The sequence below is a fragment of the Lonchura striata genome, chromosome 10 (genome assembly GCF_046129695.1).
Source record: "Lonchura striata isolate bLonStr1 chromosome 10, bLonStr1.mat, whole genome shotgun sequence".
NCBI classification, from domain to species: domain Eukaryota; kingdom Metazoa; phylum Chordata; class Aves; order Passeriformes; family Estrildidae; genus Lonchura; species Lonchura striata.
Genome location: NC_134612.1, coordinates 14,147,577 through 14,170,803, shown reverse-complemented (window position 1 = coordinate 14,170,803; position 23,227 = coordinate 14,147,577). Strand labels below are relative to the sequence as shown.

The window sequence follows — 23,227 nt, the reverse complement described above, 5'->3', positions numbered from 1 at the left end:
CTCTGGGCATCAACAGACTGGAGAAATGAACTGACAGGAATCATATGGAGGTCAACAAAGAGAAATGTAAAGTTCTGCCCCTGTGAAGGAATCACTGCACCAGCACAGTCTAAGCAGCTGGAAGGAGAAGACCCTAGACGTCCTGGTGGGCACCAAATTGGACATCAGTCAATAATGCATTAGGAAGGGTGTTAGCAGGGGAGGGAAGGAAGTGATGCTTCCTCTCTGATTAGTACTGATGAGGTCACATTTTGGGTGCTGTCTCCAGTCTTGGGCTCCCCTATTCAGAGTAGTGTCAGGAAGTGAAAAATGACTCCATCTTTTAAAAGGATGATATTGTGTCAAAATGACTTAAATTGTTTAATTTTGGGCAATGCAAACAAGGTTAGTTGTAAAGGAAAATGATTAATAGATGCTCATTTGTGCCAGCCATTGAAAATATTCTTTCCACAACCATTTTCATTTCAAAATCCAAAGATTTAGATGTCCACTTCATGCCACTTAAAGTAATCACAGAAAAGATTCCATCAAATGCCCTCAAACTGTGGAGCATCATTTAACCCTGCTGTGCTATGAATATTACCTGGCAATGAAAAGATAGATCTTGTGACCTAAAGATTGACCCATCTGCTATTTATTTAGCCTTGGAAAAAAGTAATTCTATATCAGAAAAACAAAACAAAAAAAGGAAAGAAAATTGCAGTTTGAAACCATACCACTGATAGGGTGATTTAATTTTCTAAGTATATTGAGTTTGCTTGTGATCTGAAACTCAGCTTCATGTTTGTAAACTAATATTGAGATATAACTGAAGGCATAAGTAAATTGAATTTCTTTACTGTTTAGTCAAGCCCATCTGTACCTTTGTGAGCTGAAAATGTAAAAAAAGTCTGATTGAGAATAGCAGAAAAAAAGATCTGTAAGATATTAAATTTATGGTGATCACCTTCTATCTACATAATGGAATTTTCTGAGATGCTTGGCAAGTGAAAGATTTCAGAGCTGTTAAATTCCTCATATATCAGCTGGAGTCTATAGCTGACAATCCATGTTCCATCCTTATGTAATAGTGTCCAGAAGTGAAACATTCCACGCTGATCTGCATTCTGGTAGGGAAGGTCAACCAAGGCAAAGCCAGTTCCCAGATTGCTGGACAGGAAAAACTAAAGGAAGGTCTCTTGGTCTCTCTATAGCTAAGCCTTCAGAAATTCTATTGTGTTGGTGTCCTGGCCCAAACTACTTTTGGATTAACAAACTGGGTCTCCTGCTTGTTTTCAGTTATGAAAAACACCTTTGAATCTCCTAAAAGATGAAGTACTATTTTTAAAGATTTTAGAATTTGTATGTATAAGGATTTTCAAGTCTTTATCCTTCTTCCCTCTCTTGTAATGGGACACGTAGTCCTTGATATGAAGAAATTCCTAGGACACCCAGCTTTTCATGATGTCTGGCAAACCTCCAAAATATTTCAGCTTCTTTACAACAAGAAATAAGCTTTCTGATGAAACCCATCTTTTTGGATGTAGAGAGCAGTTTATGTGGCAAAAATCTGCTCTTCCCTCCAAGACAGGAAATGCAGAAATATACTCTTCCCTCCAAGATAGATTAGTTCCACAGTTATGACTTCCAGTTTTATGATTAATAAGGCATGATGTTGATCATCTTCTTGTCTCTTATTTAAACAAGATGGCCATATAGTTCTTTCTAGTACAGCTTTGTGTTTTTTTTTATTATGTAGTATCTGTTTCCAGAATACTTATTTCTTTAAGTATCTAAGCACTGCATTGGATTTCATTCCTTGTGAGAATATTTGCAAGGGTTCTGTGCCATTATATCACCTGAAAGAAATAACAGAAATATCAAGGACTCAAAAGACCCATCTCTCCAAATGACTAGATATCTGAGAACACAAACATCTTCAAATGATATTTGCAAATTGAATTAATTTTTCTCTAGAATTAGAAGGGATCCATTTTGCCTGTAAGGCACAACCCAGTGAAACTTGAAGTTCAAAACACAATGCCCCAGCAGGAACAAATGGCAGTGTCTGGATTTGGAGGAATGCAGATGAAAGCGATCATTTCTACCATTTGAGCAATGAAGTGGGGTTTGTAGAGCTTTGGACTCTAATGATCCAGATGATTGTCTGGATTGTGTTTCAACACAGTCTGGAAATACAGAGAAGAAGGTCTCAAACTGCAAACTCCCAGTGGAGGATATTACTGCAGAACTGGATTTGTGATGTGTGTGAGATGATAGTGAAGAGTCTAGAGATATATTCTTCCTTGTTGTCTCTACTTATCTGCATTAGATCAATCTCACTGTGCTCACATTTTATCTCAGTGGTTATAATTGTAAATAGTTATAGACTCTATTAAGCAGCTTCAAGTAGTTGCTTAGGTTTTATATTCAAATTTAATCTACTAGAACTATTCTAATAAGTAATTTTCTTGTGTAATCAAAGCACTTCTCCCCACCTTGTAAATTCTGATGTGCTGCATTTAGCATGTCAGCATCTCTGAGCCTCAGGTGACATGTATATGGATAAACTTGGTTACTCTTGTACTTGACACAGTGCACAGAGGAGAGTCCACACTTGCCACTTACACAGGATTATCATTCAGTTTGGATTGAATGATAGAGTATCTTAAGCCTCTCTCTGAAGGTCAAATCTGTTTTTCCTTTGTGATGTGTCAGAAAGATTTAACAGCATCTGTGTCCAAAGGGGAGTTGTTTGCAAAAATAGGCCTGAATTTGCTTCCAATTGTTTCTGTCTGAAATTCAAATAATTTCTCAGCTTCTCTTAGGAAGCATACGGTTCCAGTGTGGGGTAATTGTTTTCCATCTGGACACTGTCTGGTGGTGGTATTTGCTGTAGCTATAAGTAAATAAATGAAAGAGTCAAATAAATGAAGACATCTGTAAATAATTTATTTGCTGATTGATGGCTGGTAAATAAACTCTAGCTTCTTTCTTTGGTTAGATTCACAATCAAAATTGTGGAGTGAGCTATACACCAGCTTACTAGAAGTTTGAAGTTCAAAGGTACGCTATGAGAAAACCTCTAGAGATTCCCAGAAACACCAAAGAAGTGGCAGACAAATTCCAGTTAATGCTGCCTCTGACCTCAGCAAGCCCCTCGCTGAAACACTTTAAAGAATGCTAAAGCCTTTCTTGAAATCCTGCCCTGGTTGTCTACCTGCCCTCTGTTTTGATCAGCTCTCTGTAGCCAGTCTTTCAAGGAGAAGAGTGATATGGCAACCCAGAAGAAGTTCACTTTAAAAACTGATGATTCTGTCAAGGACAGACAGGAATAAATAAAGCTGAGAAGGAAGAGGGTAAGAAAAATGAATGTTGTTCTAGCTCTGTGGAGACTTACAAGGCTCAACTCTGTATTTGCACTTTTTCAAGGCAATATTTTTTCTTTCCCTACTTTGTCCATGTGAATGCTAAGTAATGCAAAAATTATCATATGAACATTCTTATTAGTCTTATTGATATGTGCTTTCATACTAAGTGGAATGTTTCTGCTCATGAATATGTTGATCTATGTATTGCTAAGGCTCATTAGAAGAGGGGAGCACTGTCAGAACTCTGTGAATGGGCAGCCTTGTATCCAAATACTTCAAACCCATCTTTGGAACATTTGCACTGAAGTAGCAAAAATGCCTGTGAAAAATGACTTTTTAGCTTGAGCATTCATGCACCTACTGGACTGAATTTCAAACAGGACTCATTCAGATGCCAGACTCTTCCAATTAAAAACTGTGCTTGGCTAGCTAGTTAGTTTGTTATTACACACTTTATAGTGTGGGCTGCAAATTAGCTACTCAAAGTCCACAGTTCAAAGGATTTGCAGGCCTAGAATTATTCACTGAACAAGATTGTGAATAATTTCAAATAATGAATAAATTCAATATACTTTTTGTTCTGTCCATGCATAGCCTCTGAAGACGGAGAGAATAAAAAGGGGAAATCAATCAGATAAATTATTCATCGAGAATTATTTGTTCAGCTCTAATGCTTATGTACTTAGACAATATTTTCATTGGAACAGACTCTGAAGAGCTCTTCAGCCTGCATATATCTCAGCTGCAATTCATCTGTAAAAAGTATTGAGGTTCTTGTTAAATGCAGATGCCTAGACCTAGCTGTAGACAGTAGGATTCATCTGATTTAATCTCCAAGTTCTTGACTAAGTTTAGGTACTTCAAGAATTATTTAACAGGAATTGTTTTTTTTTGAAAGTAGTTCTTTGCCATTGTCTATGGCTGCATTTAGAAATAGTTTTAAGTGATCATCCCAGTTTTACTTGCTGCTGCTACTGTCTGATTTGGCTGTTTCCAGTACAGTGTGGCAACTTAGGTGTTTTCTTTCAGGAATTAAACCTTTATATTGTGTAGTTAAAGAAAAATATCAACATAAAATCTAGTCCTATTGGAAGAACTACCTTTCTGTACTAATTGTTATTATTTTAAAGGAAGCTAGGATCAAGGAATTCAGTGAGAGGTGCAGCTCAAATTAATATACTCAGCACCAATTACAGTTCCTATAAAATATGAATTGCTAAAATAGCTTGTCATGATAGGAAGAGATTCAGCTATTTGTCTGCTATTTAGTTGATGCTGTATCTCTTAAAAAGCAGAGGGCAAGTATGGAAGGGGATTTTTTTTTCCTCCTTAGGGTAACCTCTAAGTTCTCTCATACAGTTTTCCCCATAGTTCTTATCACATCCTTGCTGACTGGGGCAGGAGTGGAGAAGTTTTGCTGGTCTTGGCTCTGCACTGACTTACCATCATCCATTGACAAAGTTCAGTTTTTCACACTCTCATAAGACACCTTTCACTTCTTTTGATGTAAGCATTTGGAAAAGGATTATCTTTTATTTTATAACGTACAGAGTTTAACACAGTAGGGGCATAGTCTTGATTAGAGCCTCAATATGGTACTATAATAGAGTTAATAAATAATACTTGATAGCAGTCTAAGGATGGAGGTATGGAAGGAAATGAGGCATACATTTTAAATAACTCTTTATTCAAATATCATAGATGCAAAGGAAACCACAAGGTAAAGTTAAACTTTGTTTCACAGGACAATTCCATTATCTGTGTGACAAGAAAAAACAGAGTAAAGCACATCTCTATGGTTCTACAGACCTTAATGTCTGATGTAAAGATATTTTGCTGTGAAGTTAATAGTCCAATTAAAGTTTAAGGCTCTATTATTTCCCCTGGATGGTCCTTTTTAAAATTATTGTATATATTGCTTAGTTTACCTATTGGTGCCTTATGAATCTTCATTTAATGAAAGACATGCAGAAAGATTGTCTGGCTAATATCTTATGAATTCAACTCTTCCCTTATTTGCCTAATATCTAGGGAAAAAAGTTTTAATATTTTCTTTTCTTATTGTTTCTTTCTTCCTACTTTTTTGCAGTTCAGTGTATCAAGTTGGTTTCTTTTATTGCATTAAATATTTTCCCAGAATTTGCAGAAGTTGAAGTTGAAAAATAGAGAAAAAACCTCTAAAGTATTTGATTTCCTGCAATACAGAAAGTAGATGTTTCCTGTCAAATATGCAGTAAAATGTTGGATTTTTGCATAAATGCACAGCTGGTAGTACTCAGGTTGTGCTAACATTAGTATGAGGTTACTGTGGGAACTTGTTTGTGTTTCAGTGCAGTTGGCAGAATTGCAGTCATGCCCATTTAACAAGCACTAGGTCATGTTAATCAGTAATAAACTGCACTTACTTATACAAGAATGTTGAATGAAATCAGATCTGAAGTTCTCCAACTGTTCATCAGGCAGTTAAGAAACATTTTCTTTTCCTTTCTTCCTCCTTGCCAAAATGTTTTTTGTTGTTTTTGTTTTTTTTTTTTTTTCCTGCTTTGCTAGCTTTTTCCAAATCATGAATTGGAAGTGTAGTCAGTCAGTTCCATGTACAGACTGAGACTTGGAAATCATTTGGTTTAGGCTGCACACATTGTGCATGACTGTTTCACTCTGACTTTGCTTCACCAAGGCAATTTCACAGTGGGAAATCTAGGAAAAAATCCCCAAACAAGGCAAAGATAACACAAGACACTCTAAACTAGAACAGGCCAATTAAAAAACATACTAATAATCAGTTAAGGTTCTGTAGTTTCTCCATACAGTATTCAGCAGGGAATTAGTGTTCTGGGTCTTTTTCTTTCTCTTGGTTACTGTAAGCACCTGAGAAGCACCATGAACAGCAGAGACTGCTCCAAAAATACTTGAAAAAATCGGAGTAATTTTTCTGTCTAGCAAAAGCTTGAATTTGTGGATTAGTTTGCTTGTAAGTGTGCTGTGAGCAGATGGTGTGAGTAGATTGGTTTAGTTTAGTGCCTCTCTGCAGGGTGAGAGAACAGGCCATTTGTGGGGAACCAGTGCTGGGAGCTGGGGTGAGCTCAGGGCTGGTGGAGAAGTCAGTCCATGGGACACTGCTCATGGGAAATGAGAGAAAAAGGCACCGAGAACTCAAAACTGGGCTGTTCTCCAAAGAGTTCATTCTGGTTTTCCTAGAGTACCTGCGAGACAAGTCACCAGCTTTGACAGGGGCAGGATCAGATGCTAAAACCAGGCTTCCCAGTCTCACAGTGAAGGTTACACCAAGAGCCAACAGCACAGCGCTTGTACACTGATGGTCACCACCACATTTCTGCATGATCCACCTTGGAGGAGCAAGTGCAAAATATTTGCATTTTTGCCAGCCTGGTAGCTACCCTTGGTCCAGCTGTCTGGCCAGCAGACAGGTACTGCTTCTATTGTCAAGGAATGTTTGTGGCTGCAGAAGAGATTCCAAGGTATTTCTGTGAGAAAGTGACTGCAAAGGACCCAGTTCCACAGCCTACGCTTGGCCAATGTCAGACATAAATTCTGTTGGACCTGGGCCCACAAATACAAGTTGTTTGTGTCTTTAGTTGTTGGTAAATGGGATGGAATCAGTATTTTTCCTGAACCAGACACTTTGGTTGATAATGCAAAGTTAAAATTTCTAGGGCCATTCCAATTCTGGTCACATATTTAAAGTATTGTTATGGAAGTTTACAAAACAGTATTGTTTCAAAATTATATTCCAGCTGCTATGATACCACTGAAACTTTGAAAAATGGCCTTGGTGTGTGGCCCTGAAGTGTAGGTCCTGCAATAGTGCTTTCATACTAGAATTAGATATTAGCTGTGTAAAGATTATGAAGGTGTTTGGGAGCTGAATGAGAAAGAAGATTATTTGCGTTTCAATATTTGGCAGCTTGGTCAGTGTAGGCAAAGGGTGTTTGTCATCAACAAAATGAAAATATCTGATATTACCCAGTGCAAATCACTCAGGAACAGGACTCAAGAAACAAAAAAATTTTTACTTTAAATCACAATGCAAAAAAGGTCAAGATTTGTTCGTCAGAGACCCAAGAAAAAGACAACTAAAAATATGTTTTTAAATCTACCATGGGAAATTAATACAGAGGTGATTTTCAGGCTAAGGCTGGGAACATAGCAATGCCATTTTAGAATAAACACCAAAAACAGATGCCACAATTTCATAAAATAAACATGCAGTGAAAGGGTAACACAGACATTAGCAGCAAACTGAGCCGGTAGCCAATACAGTATGATGAGAAGGAGTATCAGTATGGTGTGATGTGCTGTAGAAGCCATTAGCCATATGGTACCGTGTGAAGAGGGCCTCTGTGACTAAGTAACAGTTGTATGTTATGTGGTTTATAAAATAATTATGCAATGGCAAGCAACTCTTTTATAATTATTGGCTGTTTCAAAATATTTCTGCTAATCTGGAGGCATTTACTAAGTTGATGGATGCAGGCAGTCTGCTTCCTCTGTCTGCCTGTTTGTAGATTGTATGGGGTATCATCCTACTAAAGGCAGTGGCTATTTAAAACTTGGCCACCAGAGACTGTACTTGTTTTTCTTTTCCTGTAAACTCGGGGAATATCCACATGAATACATCGTAACTTGGTGGGACAGCTGCCAAGAAGGGCCCACTCGTTACCCTTCCATTATTCACTGGCACCACTTTGCTGTGATCTTCCTTTATCCATTGACATCTCTGAAAATTGAAAGTGTATCACCAGAAAACTCTTGCTCTGTCACTGTTGACAATCTTAGCAGATTCTGTTTTTTTATGCTTTGCTGTATCTTTCATGCTTATATTAGAGGAAACAAAACTATCAGCAACTGAGGAACATCAAAAAAATGTCCCCAGTTTAACCAACAAGAAGATGACACTAATTTCCTTTTCCTTTTCTACTGCTCCTCAAGCAAGCATATGGAAGATAAGTGCCTGTTAGACATTTGTACATTGCAACAATTTGCTTTGAAATAGGAATAAAGGAATAAAGTAATAAGGTTTCAGGGAAACTCTTCAGCTACAAAATTTGCTGGCAAGTGAGATTTGGAACCCAGCATAACTAGAGGCAGCCAGCTCCTTGTGCTAATGGAAGGTGAGAGGGTCCTGCAACCCTGCAGTACCTGGATCACTGGCTGGCAATAAGGTAGGGGTGTGGGTCTGAGCAGCTGGGACATCAAACATAATCCCCAGAAGTCAAGCAAGATGCACAGCCTGGAGAGCTCCACAGTTCTTCCTTTTCTATCCCTTTGGCACATGCTGTAGGCCACAAAACACTTCCCATCTTCCCCCAGTAAACTTTAGATCCAGTGTAAAAGACTGCTTGTAAAATACAACAGGAAGAGCACAGGAGAGATCAAGGGCTGCCAGTATAAAGGTCTTTGAACATCCTCTGTCTGTCCCACCCACATGGGTCAGCTCTAGCTTGGTCCTGGAGACATTACAGTTCAAACATGACTTTTATTATGTACATGTGGTGTATTTTGTGAGTGCACTGGAACAGCACTGGGATGATCTCCCTGTAGCAGGTACAGATCCATGTAACTTTTCAGCTTTGGAGTGGTTGGTCAATTAATGTTTTGATAGTGCAGGCAACTGATATGAACTGCAACTATTGCACTGGTTTTATAATAGGGAACCATCATTAGAAATGCTGAAAACTCCATTTGCTATGAGGCTTCTAACAAGACTTGGTGCATTAAAATGAAATTCTGGTCTATTCTGCAAGCAGTGAAGGTGCAATGAATGTTTTTGCTACAACTAAAAATATTTTGCAAAGCTGCAATCCAATGGCATGCTTTAAACCACATTTCAACATTTCAAATGCTGAAAAGGAATATGTTGTTAAGTATAATACAAGGATGTACATTAGAAAATTTCACTCTACAGAGTAATACATGCACACATATATACATGTTTATACAATTTTCTTAAGAGAAAAAGGCCATTGTTCATCAGTGATACCAGATGGCATGACTACTAACCAGTTATTTTATTTTATCTGGTATTACTAGGGAAGATACCACTTTCATTTTTGCCAGCATTTGTAGTGTAAATGAGGAGCAACCTATCATAAAATGTTGCTACTGAGATCAAAGGAAGCAGTCCTTACTACCAAGCTAAAATCATTCTGGGGAAATGTTTTTGATTATGGTTAATGATGTAATCAAGCCACTAAACTGCCTAGAAGTTGGAGTTGCAGCAGGCGTACAGCCTGCCCACTACAGAGCACTCAATCGACAAAAACACTGAGGGGAATAGGTGTGATGGAGCAAACAAGACACAGTTAAATGTTTACTCTAATGGCACACAAAACTGGACAGATTTGATTAGAATACTTATGCTTGCCTTCTTAGGAGAAGAAAACGAAATGACTGAAGGTTTAGCACAGAAAAAAAAAAAAAAAGCCAAAAAGCTAAAGGTGGAGAGGAAAGGACCAAAAGGTAATTTTTTAACATCTTTGATTTCTTTCTTTAAAGACCAATTACTTTCCTGTCCCCTGTGGGAGAAAAACATTCTTCTTCTTAATAGCAGAATCATTCTAAGACTTCTCTGATTCATTTTATATTTTGCAGATTACAGTTTTGGAGTCATCAGTAGGAGAGAACCCAGCAAACTGACAGACTTGAAATCATGTCCTTTGATTGTAATTGACAGGGAAAGCATTTAAGGTAAAGAAAAAAAAATATTTTATTCATCTTTGATTACACTGTGATGTGATTTGGTGACATAATACAGCTGTGAACTGTGGTAAGAAAGGCAATAATTCCTACTTGAGGCTTTGACATGATGTAGCCCTTTAGTCTTCTTCAAACCAATGCCTCCAGCTACAATAGTGCCCTTGATGGAGTCTAGACAAATAGATATACAGACTGTTGCAATTAAGGAGGCAAACAGCTTTAAAATAACATTTCTCTAGGCCATGTATTTTTGTATTAAATGGCTAAGATGACACATGTTTTTCTTCCTCAAAATTAAATCTAGATTATCTATTAAATAATCAAGCATTGGATAAAAATTATTCACTTCAGAAGGGTTTTAAGAGTACCACAAATAGAAACTTTTTGAAATCTACAACACTGTTGAATGAGAAGCACCCACTAGAAGTGAAAGGCATATTTAGTGAATTCTCAAGAAGAGGCTCTGAGGACTATATATGTCTTGTGGACTTCTTAACTTTTAAACTTATTTTCTTTGTATTTAATTCTCAAAATATCACTTTAATACTCCTAACAATTTACTGTGTCAGTATCTTCAAAAATACTTAGCAGCTGCTGGTTTACAAAACCATTGGGTATCTCTGAGAGATTTCTTTAAGTAATAATCTCAAGGAAAGTAAAAAGAAATTCAAGACAATAAAAATGGTATCACCAAATTCAGCTATCATTAGAAAACAATTTAATGTACTCTGTCCGTATGCTCTTGGAGTCTGGCTTACATCAATCACCTAACCTAGACAGGAACCCACCCTGATGGGATTAAACTGGGTGTCCAAAGGGAAGTATGAGAAGCCACATGTCCCCCATTGTTCTGAAGTTTTTCACAGTGCTGTTCCAGGAGATTTAAAATGTTTTTCTCATTACAGAAATGTTTCCTTACAACTGCAAGATGTAGACAGCAATTTAGAGATCACCTATTTCATCATTACAAAATGTGTTGATCACTTCCAAAAGTAAAAGTGCAATTTCATGATCATGGTAGTTCTTGCAAATGATTGAATTCCTGCTAGCACTCTGGCCTTTTAGACATAAGCAAGGGCGCAATAAAGAAAATGTTAGAAAATTCTGCCACATCCTCACAATGTGTGTCACAAACATTTGAAAAAAGGGATTTGGTAATCCTCGCCAATATTTTCTGATGAAACTGCAAATTCAGTAGCACCCACAGAATACAAAGCTCATTATTCATGCCACTTCACATTTGTCTTATAAAAGTTATTTCTAAAAATGCTTTGAAGGCCTTTGTGTTTTCTGATTTAGTCTACTATATGTGGTTATGAAAATAAGGTAGCATAAAACATGTGTTCAACAGAATGGTGTTATTTCATAAGAAGCTTCAAAATTCATCACCAAAGTTAATCACCATATTAGTGTGTTTTGAATGTGCAAAAGACTGCTCTGAAGCTCTGTTCTTAGACAGCACCAGCAGTTGCAGAGACTGCATTTCCTGCTACACGACGAGCTCCATCACAGCAGCACGAGCTGAGCTTCCTTAATCTGTTCCTCTTAGAATTGTCACCATGTCCAAACTCCACTGTCCAGTTCCATGAATAAAATAATTCAAACTCCCTGCCCTATATACAGATATTGACAACAATTTTCTAGTTCAAATAGTGCTGATGAAACTAAACACTAACATACACTAATCCAGCTGGATACTGTTAGGAATTCTCCCTGGATATTATTGGTTCTATGCCTAATACCACAGTTAGACAAAACACTGACATCTTTCCATGTGTATTCTCCTGTAACTTGGGATGTTCAGAACTTCAGGTATATGATATGGTTAAGGCAAAAATGAAAAACAATAAACCCATTAGAGGGCTCCAGGTGAGCTGAAAACAGTCATGATAATTTCAAACTTCTATTGATCAACACAATTTAACCACAGCATTTAAGAATTACTAAAAGCAGAGTAGTATTTGCATTCTGGAATTAGGCTTTCAATGCTCCCAGGTCTAAAAAAGGAAGAGAGTATACTTGAATGTCTTACTCTCTTTTTTCTGTTTCTCTTTCTTTTTTTTTTTTAAATTTTATTTAAATTTTTTTCTTTTTCTTTTTTCTTCGGTTTGATAATTGATATCACAGTTTCCAAATGCTGAACTAAACATCTGTGACAGTGGACTTCAGCCTGTACACAAATAATAGAACAAGAGAAAAATTCAATATCTAAGAAAAACATTTAAGAAAAACCCCTATAGGTTTTGTGTTCACACAGACTTGGATGCTAATATTTTTACAGTGCTGTACTCTACCGATTGCCATGAATAGGCTTGGAGATTCCAGCTAGCACTCGTGAAGGAAATTCCACTCACAAGGAGGCATCTCACTTTACTAATAGTGTTGCAAAATTTGGCAATTATATATTAAAGTAAGACATACTGATTAAACTGCATTACCATATTTATTATCTGTTGCATTTTTAACAGTCAGTTTTCTGTTTTCTTTGCAGTACTAAGTAAAGAAAAAAAAACCCCTAAAAATAAATTTCTGATGAAATTTATAAAGTTATAGTTAAAGAAACATTATCCCTAAAATTACCATTTGAATGATAAGCAATTTTGGGAGTAATTATAGTGCACACTCTACATTCAATGCATTCTGATATATGGATAATTACTCCTGGTAATATGTGTTAGTTAGATTTTATAACAACAATAACAATTTATTGCAAAATTAATTCCTTGGCACAATTTAACATTTATTGATGTGAAGTCAAAGTGAATTGATTTTATTGCAGACCACTTGTGATACGTTTTCCCTATGCTCCTGCCCTAATTGGTTATTATAGGTCATTTTGGTATTTAGTTTTAAAAATAAATTAATTTGGTACCAAGGTGCATTTAGTAAAATGGCAAGATATTTACAGCTCATGTGGTTTTATTTAAATAAAAAATGGTAAGGTAATGCAATCATCTTTGGTTATAAAGTGATGGATGAATTGAAAACATTTCTGAATCAGGTCAATGGTAGTGATGATTAGTGCATTGTTAATCAAGTTGCTGAGATTGCTATCAAAAGCTTTATCTCTTTCACTCAGACTGGTGAGAGGATCATGAATATTAAACAGATTCAAATAGATCTGCACTCATGTAATATGGAGCACTACAAATGAAAAGGCTAAATGAACCCAGACTGTGACTTTATGCACTGATATATCTCTTAACCAAAGAGGAATGTCTAATCCATTTCTGTACTTGTATGAGGCTACATACATTGCAAGAATACAAAGACGAAGTATTTCATGTACCATATTCATTTTATGGGGTAAGTACTTATTTACAGCCCTATCCATGTGAATAAAAAATAGTTATGGAAAGGTTTGTCAGGATTGAAACAATACTACTATAGTCAGATTTTAATTTCTACACCAGTAAAAACCCAAATACTGTATTGGAAATCAGCAGCCTCATCTCAATTACATTGTCCCTATTTTATTATTGCTGACTTGGATTTATGATTTAGGCCAGTGTATAGTTTAATTATATATATGGAATCCTTTAAATCACTTCAAACCTTAGGGGAGATGTAACAATAAATGTATGTAATCACAAATGTATGGTGCAAATAAGTGTACAGTGGAGCCTGAAAGCTGCACACATGCAGGTATGTGCTGAACTGAGTGTTCCTGAGAAATTCCACAGTTGGGTTAACCAGGGACACAAGGCTAAATTGCTTCTACTCTGCAGGTACAAGGCCTTCAATAAAACCAGGTCTTTGCAATCAAATATACAGAACAAAAATGCCAGATGAAAAAAACGGAATGAAAAATCTAACCTTGTGCTTGTGTCCATTTGATAAGTAATAGGTTAGAAAGAAGCCAGAACAGATGAGATGACAGCAGCTGTCTTGCCAGGGAAACATTCTGACCCTAAACTGAGTTCTTTTAAAGCTAGTTTAAATTGGTTTAGAGGCTATTTAACCTTACATGAGTGTTGAGCCTGTACCTTTGCAGTACAGAAGTCTGTAGACCAAACAGACCCCTGCATTCTCTCAGTTGTTCTGCTTTTCCATAAGTAATGATGTAGGAATTCAAACCTACTCAGGGCTGCTAACTATGAGAGGCAAATTCTTATAAAGTTACCATTTTAGAGAAAAGACTTAGAACTAAAACTCAGTGAGGTAATAGCAATGCAGTCTGAGATAGTCACCTATCTAAGGAGTAGTTTTCAATACACTGTGGTCATTGGTAAAAATACTCTTTTTACTGATATATAGTTTCAAGGGATTTATATAGAATTTAGAGATTTTTTCCTGATGTAACCAGCAGAAATACTGAAACTTTAAAAGTTCTTGAAGATAATGTTTTGTACCTGCACCACAAAAACAAAGCCATTTGGAAGAGGAGGAATGTATACAGACAATTTACATAGTAAGTGTATGACTGTACTCAGACTCATGTAGTATTAGGCTAGCAGAGCTTAAAACCACCATAATAAAACCATTACTTGTCTTTGTGTTTCACGCACAACCATGGTTTCCTCTGTACAGGCCATACAAATTAAAATATACGGCAGAGAAAATATCACATCACAGCTTCTAAATCTGAAAATTTACCTTTTAATCTGAGAGAGGCAATAAATGAAAACCATTCCTAGTCAGAGCTGATGCTGCTGATTTATGTAGACCACCCTGAGCACAGTGCAAGATGGAGACCACCAAAGTCACTTGTCACGGTTAAACTGCAGCGAGCCCCCGTCCTGCATCCCTCTGTGGCTCTCTCCTGTTTAGTCTCTTCCCAGCACAGAGGCTGCCATCAATGACCCCCCTGCCTGCTGGGGTGGTTTTGTTGCTCTCCTACATTGTACTGTGTGAGCACATTCCAGACTGGAAAATAAACACATTAAAAAGCGCCACAGCTCTCTCATCACCTCCTCGGCAGCAGGATTTTTTATCTTTTATTCTTAGGGAAGACCATGTTAAGGGGTGGATTTTATACTTTGATCTGAAGAAGCTGGGATTCCCAGAAGAGCTCATCTCTTTGAGGATGGAGACACATTGTGGGTGAGTGGTCAGGAAAGCTCTGCCTTCCATAGTCCTAACTTCAGTTTTTATCTTTGACTCGAGAGCTCAGTGGACTGGAGATCTCTTGGGAGGTCATCCATAGTAGCTTAGGCTAATCTGATGGATGGCTTTGAAGTTGAGGAGTAAGACCTATAATATAACCAGGTATTCAATGAAGAGTAAGGCAGGCATAACTGTAGCTTGTCTTTTTAACTCAGATTCTAAATTTTAAGTAGCTGGAACTATTCAGGGAACCTCTCTATTGGCTGCTGTAACACCAGAAGCTGCAATGAATTTGCCCTTTTGTTAGCAGGGCTGGATGTAACCCAAAGCATGCCAATTTTTTTCCCCCAGAGATCTGAATTCCAGATCTGAATCCACCAGCACAGCCTCACTCATCTCATTCCCTCCCTGTCACCATGCACCTGAACCTTGAGAAAAAACAAAGACACTTAAAAATGAATCAATAGAATTATGAGAATAAAATGCAATGGGTTTTCTACATATAAGATGCATTGCTGAGAGTGATACAAATGCATTACACAATAAAAAGCAGGCAGAAATGCAGGCTTTAGCACTTTAAACCCCTGTGCTGAAAAGCCCTCTGTCTGTATTGCTGGCTCTTAACTAGCTGTCAGCTGACTGAAATTAGTCATTCTCCGCTCTCTTGTGTGATCTTTTTTATGGGGAATACCACAACCATCCCTGTAACTGCACGTGAGGACCTACACTTAGCATTATTATATATATAATAAAATATAATTGGTGTTTTTTTCCTGATCTATCCAGGTACCTCACTTATTCAGAAGTTTATATCAAGGTAAACTCTGCTAAAGTTGGCAGAATTAAAGCAAGGTGAAAATTATGTACATGAATGGGAGGAATTGTGTGCCCAGTCTAGATCATGCTAAATTAACATTTGTGTGCTATTCTGCCTGAAGAACACTTCTGGCTCCTAAGTCCTGAGGTATTTGAAGTCTTACTGCAAATCCACAGAGCAAGAGCTGGCTTATATTTAATCAAAGAGTGGAAATAGATGCTGAGTACAGAAGCAGCAGTGTGCAAGAGGAAAAGGAACGGAGGGAGCTGGTATGACAGTTCCTCAAGGCAGCCAGGACCATCTTGGGTGTTTCTGGTTAGAGCTGTGTTTTAATGTATCATTATTTTAAATCAGCATATTTCATATATTTGACTAGAAAAAAGCTCAAAAACTTCTCTGTGTCCTGCAGAGGGATCTTAAAAGATGAAGAGCAAAATAATCAGAATCTAAACTAAGAAGAAGGATTATTAGGAGATGCAGGAAGTTGATATTCAGTCAAATTACAGCACTACAGACATTTCAGGATGTCTTTGAAATCACTACAGCCATAGAAAAATGAAAGAGTATCTAGAGAATGTTGATAGTGCTGGATCAGCTCTGTATGCATGCAACTGAATTTTGAAAAAAATATAAATTCTGTAATTATACTTAGTCCACAGATCAGTAATTTAAATATGTCTGCAGGAAAGGTGTTTCCTTTGCCAGTGACATTCCCTTTTTCCATCCAAAAGAGGAGCTAAAAAATAAAGTTACAGTCCACCATCAGGGACTGTAGAATTAAAACCAGCTTATTCTACCATTCTCTACCATGTTGTTAAACAAACCATTTCATAAGATGTTGCATAATTATTATAGTCTATCATTAAGCATCTTTGGACTGAAGGTATAATCCGGCATAAAACAGCAAAAGCCCATGGAAAGAATGAAACTTGAATGATGGATACTGAGAGGTGAAGTTATATATTTACTTTCCAAATTTCATATTGCTTAAGTAAATCTGATTCATTCTCAAGGACCAAATTCCACTTACAGAGAAGAGTCTCAATTTTTTATTTTTTCACAAAGAAACAAATGTCATAACTGAAGGAACAAATAGCATAATTAAGAAAATTAGTTATGTCTTCTAAATATAATTCACCAAAAATATACTGCCGTTGAACTTCAGAAGGAGAATTTTCAGAGGAATTGGCTTCATAAAGGTGAAAGATTGGATGTAATGAGTGGCACTACCAAGCTTTAGGAGTTCATGTTCTTTTATGACATATTAGTATTCAAAAGATACAGAACACCTGTGAAACCCCTCAAATACTGTGGCATGTGCTAGTCAATCTTTCTGAAAAGTATATGCCATGCAGTGCAGCAAGACAAATGATTTTTAATAGTTTCTTTGGATGGAAATGTCAAAAGATTATGCCACATAATGTAGTTCTAAAACTTACCTTAAAAATAGGCATGTAATAAGTTCAGAGCTTTATGTAGCTTATGACTTGGCCAAGTCATTGTACTCTGAGAAAATGAATGACAGTATTATTCTAGTTCAATATCAATGCTTTTCTAGTTGCATCAAAAGAAAGGAATTCATTTAATTTGAAAAGAATTTTCAAAGAATAATCTTAACTATGACACAGTATCAAAGGAAGTATGGTGTTTAATTGTTCAGTGTCCCAAAGTTAGTAAAACTGCAAAAGTTCTTTTTCTATCTGGTGTTCAGGCCCATGGTTTGTGAGCTTTACAGCTGACAGAGTTATGGGGCACAGCCATCTTAACCATTAATGCATCCTCACCCATTTCAGCACCAAATTCAATCTTTTAGCAACAAAGCAGCATTTGCTGAAGTTCCACTGCTCGACTTGCCATGAGCACCACCATTTTATTACTGTTTTCTCTTTTTGACATTGCTTGTTATTTGTTCAGCATTATCTGTGTTTGTGAACATCACATGGTGCTCTTGTTCTTTTTTCTCATTCCCAGCTTTCTCATTTCCTTTTTCAGTACCTCCACTATGCTCTCAGAGGGGTTGTGTGAGGACACCTTTGATGGCAGCCCTCTTGCCATGGCAGCCTCAAACCCAGCGCTTGCGCCCTTGACTTTGGTCTCGCTTCCATTTGTTCACAGGAAAAGCAGCCATACTAGCTCCACTCTTCAGTTCTAAACTGCTATGGGATGCAAGGCCCCAAAGCTGTGTGATGCTCTGTTACAGCAGCTGCTTTGCTGGCCAGATCCTCAGCACTGCTGTCGCTGGGCGTTTCTGGGACACTGAGTCCTGAGGGCGGTGCTGGCCGGGGGGGTGGTCCTGTGCAGCCTCTCTGGGCTGCTCCCCTGCCCAGCCCATGGCTCAGGTCACTATTTCTGACTCCCCAGGGCCGCCCATCCTGGCCCCAGTGACATGGCAGTGTTGCCAACCTCCAGCTCCTGCAGGCAGTGCCGGGGCTGCTGGGCACGGGGCTGGGATGCGCTGGTGCCCCCAGCCTGCCCTGCTCCCCATGAGACACCCTGGCTGTGAGGTCTGCCCCTCCTCCCTGGGGATTCCCAGCTGCTCCAGCCCCTGCCAGCACCTCACTGTATCCCTGAGTGATTTGGATTTCAGGGCCTGAAGGAAAGCACAATTTAATTCCCAAACTGCTCTCCCATCTTTCAGAGCTTTGAGGTATACCAATGCACAAAGGGCCTAGTGATGGATATGACCGAACAGCAGAAAATGCCACTGGGGAAGGTGGGTTTGCAGTAAAATGAGTAAGAGTTGAAGGAAATAGCAGAAGTGCCTGAAGTGCTCAGGTCTCAGGTCTGAAGAGGGGGGTGTGACATGGACACTCCTGCTCTGGTGCTGCCTGTCTGCCTGCCACAGCTCTCTGGAGATCAGACCTTAAAGGGCTTTCTCTTCCTTGACTCTAAAGCTAGTTTTTCCTGAATGTGTGTTATGCATGAATGTGTCCATTGCCTACTCTATTGTCTTGGCTCCAGGAGAACAATAACATGCAAAAGTAGACAACACTAGACAGATGAAAATTCTCTGCTTCCTTGGGATTCTTTCTGTCCCTCTGTGGATCTATGGACAGGACAACTAAAGCTGACAAAGTATCTGGAAAAGCAGCAAAGAGCAGCATTCCTCTCTGACTCCCAGCTCTGCTGCAACCCTGCTATGGAGTAGACTGGAAAGAATCTTCCTTCCCAAGACAGACCAATAATATTTACAGAGCATTTTGTTCCTTAGCACTCCTGTTCTGCACAGAGAAGCCAAACATCCTGTAGACGAGGAAGAATTGGAGGCAGCAGCCCAAAGGGAAAGCATAATCTCCCAGTATGGACAATTCAGCATTGCTGACAAATAAAAGCCACCATGATACCTGTCCCCAGCACTAAAACAGCTAATAATGAATGGGCAAAGGAGCAAATCTGAGCATGTAATGGAATTCTGTGGAACACCACAATGAGATTATTCTTTTAGGATCCAATTCCATTTGTGAAACCAGTTGGACCCTATTTTCAAACAAGGAGTATAACATTTCCTTGATCATGAAAATCCATTCTTATTATTCTATTTTTTTTTAATCAAAGCTTGAATAGCCCATATATTTTACCCAAGCCTTTGAGCAATTTTTTTCATTAGCAGATGATGTCATCTCATCAGTAGGTATTTGCTGAGCATCAACAAAGTGAATAGTTTACAAAAGCTGGACTTCTTAGTTTAAAAGAAAGTGTAGAACTGAGGCCTTTTCTTTTTTCTCCCACAGCATTGGCAATACTTTCAAACGTCTGTTTAATCCATTCTGTCAGCAGTCTCACGAGCTGATGCCTCTGTTTGGGTTTGTGTTGATTCTTTGGCCAAGCCTTAAAGCTTTGTGGTTTTTGATATAGAACTGAAAGAAAACCTTTGATGCTTGTGAATGTTGACTGCATGAAGTAAATAATGTGAGGTGGGTTTAAATGTCCTCATTTTTTATTATGCCTTCTAATCTCATGAAACTGAAGGTAAAGAAAAGTCACATGAAAAGGAAATACTATCCTATGAAGTGAAAATATTCTTAATGTTTCTAATCCTCATATCTCACACCCAGAGTCTGTTTCCACACCATGGGAATAGTTATCCTGATGCTCATGCCTCTCTATTTCTAAAAAATAAAATAATTCTGTGGCAGTCAGTCTGCTGATTTGAGGATACACATTCAGCTTTTATTGCAAAAAGGTAGAAGTTGCAAAGGGCGAATATTTAGTTTATCTAGAGGGAATGAAAAGCACTCATGCTTAATGGATAAATCAAGAGATCAGAATTAAGTTTGGAAACTCAATATTTTAGGAAACCTCACTGTTCATCATCACAAAAGGTGTATTTTTGACACATGGTTTGCATGTGGAAATCACTGGCAAAAGAACTTAACTGTAGAAAGATTCAAAGTGGGAGGGACTATTTTGAGAGTTAGAAGACTACTATGACATACAATGACAAATGTGTTTTAAAAAAACCCTTATGAGAAACTTTATGCCTCACAATTTGTTATGTTCTGTCTGCTGGGGTCCAATAAACACCTGGCAGAAACTCTGAACTAAGGACATCATCAACAAACAGCAAAAATCATCATGAACAAATCTTGGCTGACTTCTCTGGCAAGCACAAGGTGAAAAGAGAAGTCCTAATTTTCCTGATAGGGAGTAAAAGATAGAAACAATTAAAGATTGTCAGTCTTTGTAAAGAACTGGCTTGGAGGGAAGAAAAGTAGGACATGCTTAAAAAAATGTGGGCACAGATTTAACTCTAATAGTAGGAAAGGAGTTGCCATATCTCTTGGGGTTTGAGACAATGACAGTGACAACTGTTGTGTCTTCCCAACTGAAAGGAATAGAAATGATATTTTAAATACCTTTTTTAAAATTTCTGTACTTTAAAATTTATTTACCTCTTTTTTTTTTTTTTTCAGCTGAAATGTAAGGAGATATTAAGAGGACTGAAGTACAAAAAATATTTTCCTCATACATCACTCTAGCTTTGCTTTGGGGTGCATGGGAGAAAATGATGGTTTTATTGTGATGGACCATTTCTTTTCCTTCATGTCTCTCAGAAAACTGAAATTTTATTTAACTAACATTCTCTGCAGCTGATGGTTCTGCTCTGACACATCTTTCTATTTCCACAGGCCTTTCCCAACAGTCCAAGGGGTTAATAGGAATCTGTTAAATGCCTTTAAAATACATTTCACATGTTGTTGTAGCTGTTTCCTGGTGTGAATCTCTTATTATTTTACTGAGCCTTTTAGACATCAGCTGCTCCCCTTGCACTGAGCATTTGTAATCCCTCTGATTTGCCTGTGTCCCTGGCACAGCAGTTAGATTACTGAACCTTGGGGTTTTGTCTTGTTTTATACATGACTTACAAATTCCAAAAGTTAAACATTGCAGCTGGACCAAGATGGGTCTGATCTGGCTTTTGCTGCTGGCCAAGGCACATTCCCTGCAGTGACAGGAGACCCAAGGAGGAAGGCAATGCGGGTTGGCAGAGCTGGCATCCAGAGTGAGTTGCTCAGCAGAGGAGGATCACTAAATATGTTTTGGTTTTTTTTTTAAATTTACTTTAATTCCTATAATTTTATTTATTTCTTTATTTTTATTTATTTGCTCGAGGCTGCGTTTCCCTCTGGCCGCGGCTGCTCTTGCGCGCCCTCTGGCGGCGCCGGGCGGCGCGGGCTGCGCGCCGCTGGCCGCGCCCGCGGAGCGCCGCGCACCGCAGCGCTCGATACGCCCCAAAGCATTCGCCATCCTCCTCCTGCCCTGTGCCTCCTGGCTCGGGTAAAGCCTGGCTTTGCCTGCCCTTCCTATGGGCTCAAGTCCGTGGAAACCGCAAGGATTGTTTCGCTGCGGTAGGTGCTTTCATCCTAGACCTGTAGGATGAAAGGATACTTGGGATGTACAGAAAGGGACAGGATATAGCGAATTAAAAGGAAGAAGAACAATATCTCTCATGTAGAATGTTCAAAGGGTTTTCCCACAGCTTCCTGGATGTCTCTATATTGCCCCGTTTCTGCACTGAAGATATTAGATGTGATTTGATCCACAGCCCACTGTAGTTTCCACACCTTCACTGTACTTGGAAAATTCAGTTTTGAAAGCTTTTAAGTTCTTTGTACTCAAGTCTTAGCTTACATATGAAGTGAAGAAGAAACATTTGAGAGCAGAATTTGAGTGATTTTGTTTATTTGTTAGTTTTAAATCAGGAAATTTCAGTAAAGCAATGATACTGGGAGAAAAGGTAAAAAAAAGGGAAGACTGAGTAACTACAAAGTCAATGCAGTAGTGAAGGGCCCCAGGTCTGCCAGAGCACATCCCACCATGGAAAAGCCAGGTGACATTATGGTCTGAGCAGCTGAGATACATGCACAAAAGTTTTAACAAGCTGAGTACCTTATTATTACCTATTTCCATTGCTTTGTTATTATATTGTCTAGACTGCATCGTGGGCTTCTGTGTTATTTTAAAATAAATACTAATTTCTATAGATTTTTTTTTAATCAAGCCCTTGATCTGGATTTATTATTCTGCATTGTTGTAGCTCCAGAAAAGCTTCTACTAACTTTGAGCTCAACTCACAATGTAGAGATATTTAAATACTGTACATTTAGAGAGTAAGACTCTACTTACTAAATTTAGTGTTTCATTTATGCATTGATCCAGACATCTCAGTTATGCTCAGGAAGTCATAAAATTTACTTCCCTCAATACAGCAAGTTTTTCTTACGGAGTTAGTGTTGCATAAAGAAAGAACTCACACACAAGGGCAAAAAGCCTGTGTATTGTAAAAGATCTTTATTTATCTTTAAATTGTACTGCTAAGCTTTGCAAGTATAAAAGGCAATCTTACAAAATAGGACATCCTGAGACACAGTTATGTTAACTCAGTGCTCCCAGAAATCTTCATTCCTAAACACCTTATTATTAGCTGATAACACTGTGGCCTGTGAAATGAATGTTGTGGCTCATTATCTAGTTCCTGAAGCATCTTTAATATACAAAAAAGCACCCATATGTTGCAAATACATGGGTTATGCAAATAAATTTGATCACAGTGATTTTTCTATTGTTACCACCTCAGTTTGAAGAACATCAAGATCATGAGGACAAATCAGAAGGTGTTTTGTCCTTGACCTTAGTGGGGAAAAGATCTCACCTGGAGCCTTTCACTCTTAGGGTGTCTAAAAGATTCTGTGTATGAGTCAAAGCTTCTGAGGCCCCTGTTAAGACTGTGCTTTTCTGCTCCTCATGTCTTCCCTGGCTTTTGCAGGAAGGTTCATGCACTCTTTCCTGCTTTTTT

General features: G+C 38.1%; 1 protein-coding gene across 1 annotated transcript in view; it reads left to right on the top strand.

The window, feature by feature from the left end:
• The window catches only part of ZIC4 (Zic family zinc finger 4), a 168,817-nt gene extending 153,647 nt beyond the window's left edge, over positions 1 to 15,170 (top strand). Inside the window, exons 5-6 of the transcript XR_013340515.1 lie at positions 9,963 to 10,058; positions 15,015 to 15,170. The gene's annotated coding sequence lies outside the window, so the exon portion shown is untranslated. The remainder of the gene's footprint in view (positions 1 to 9,962; positions 10,059 to 15,014) is intronic.
• The last annotated feature ends 8,057 nt before the right edge of the window (positions 15,171 to 23,227 follow it).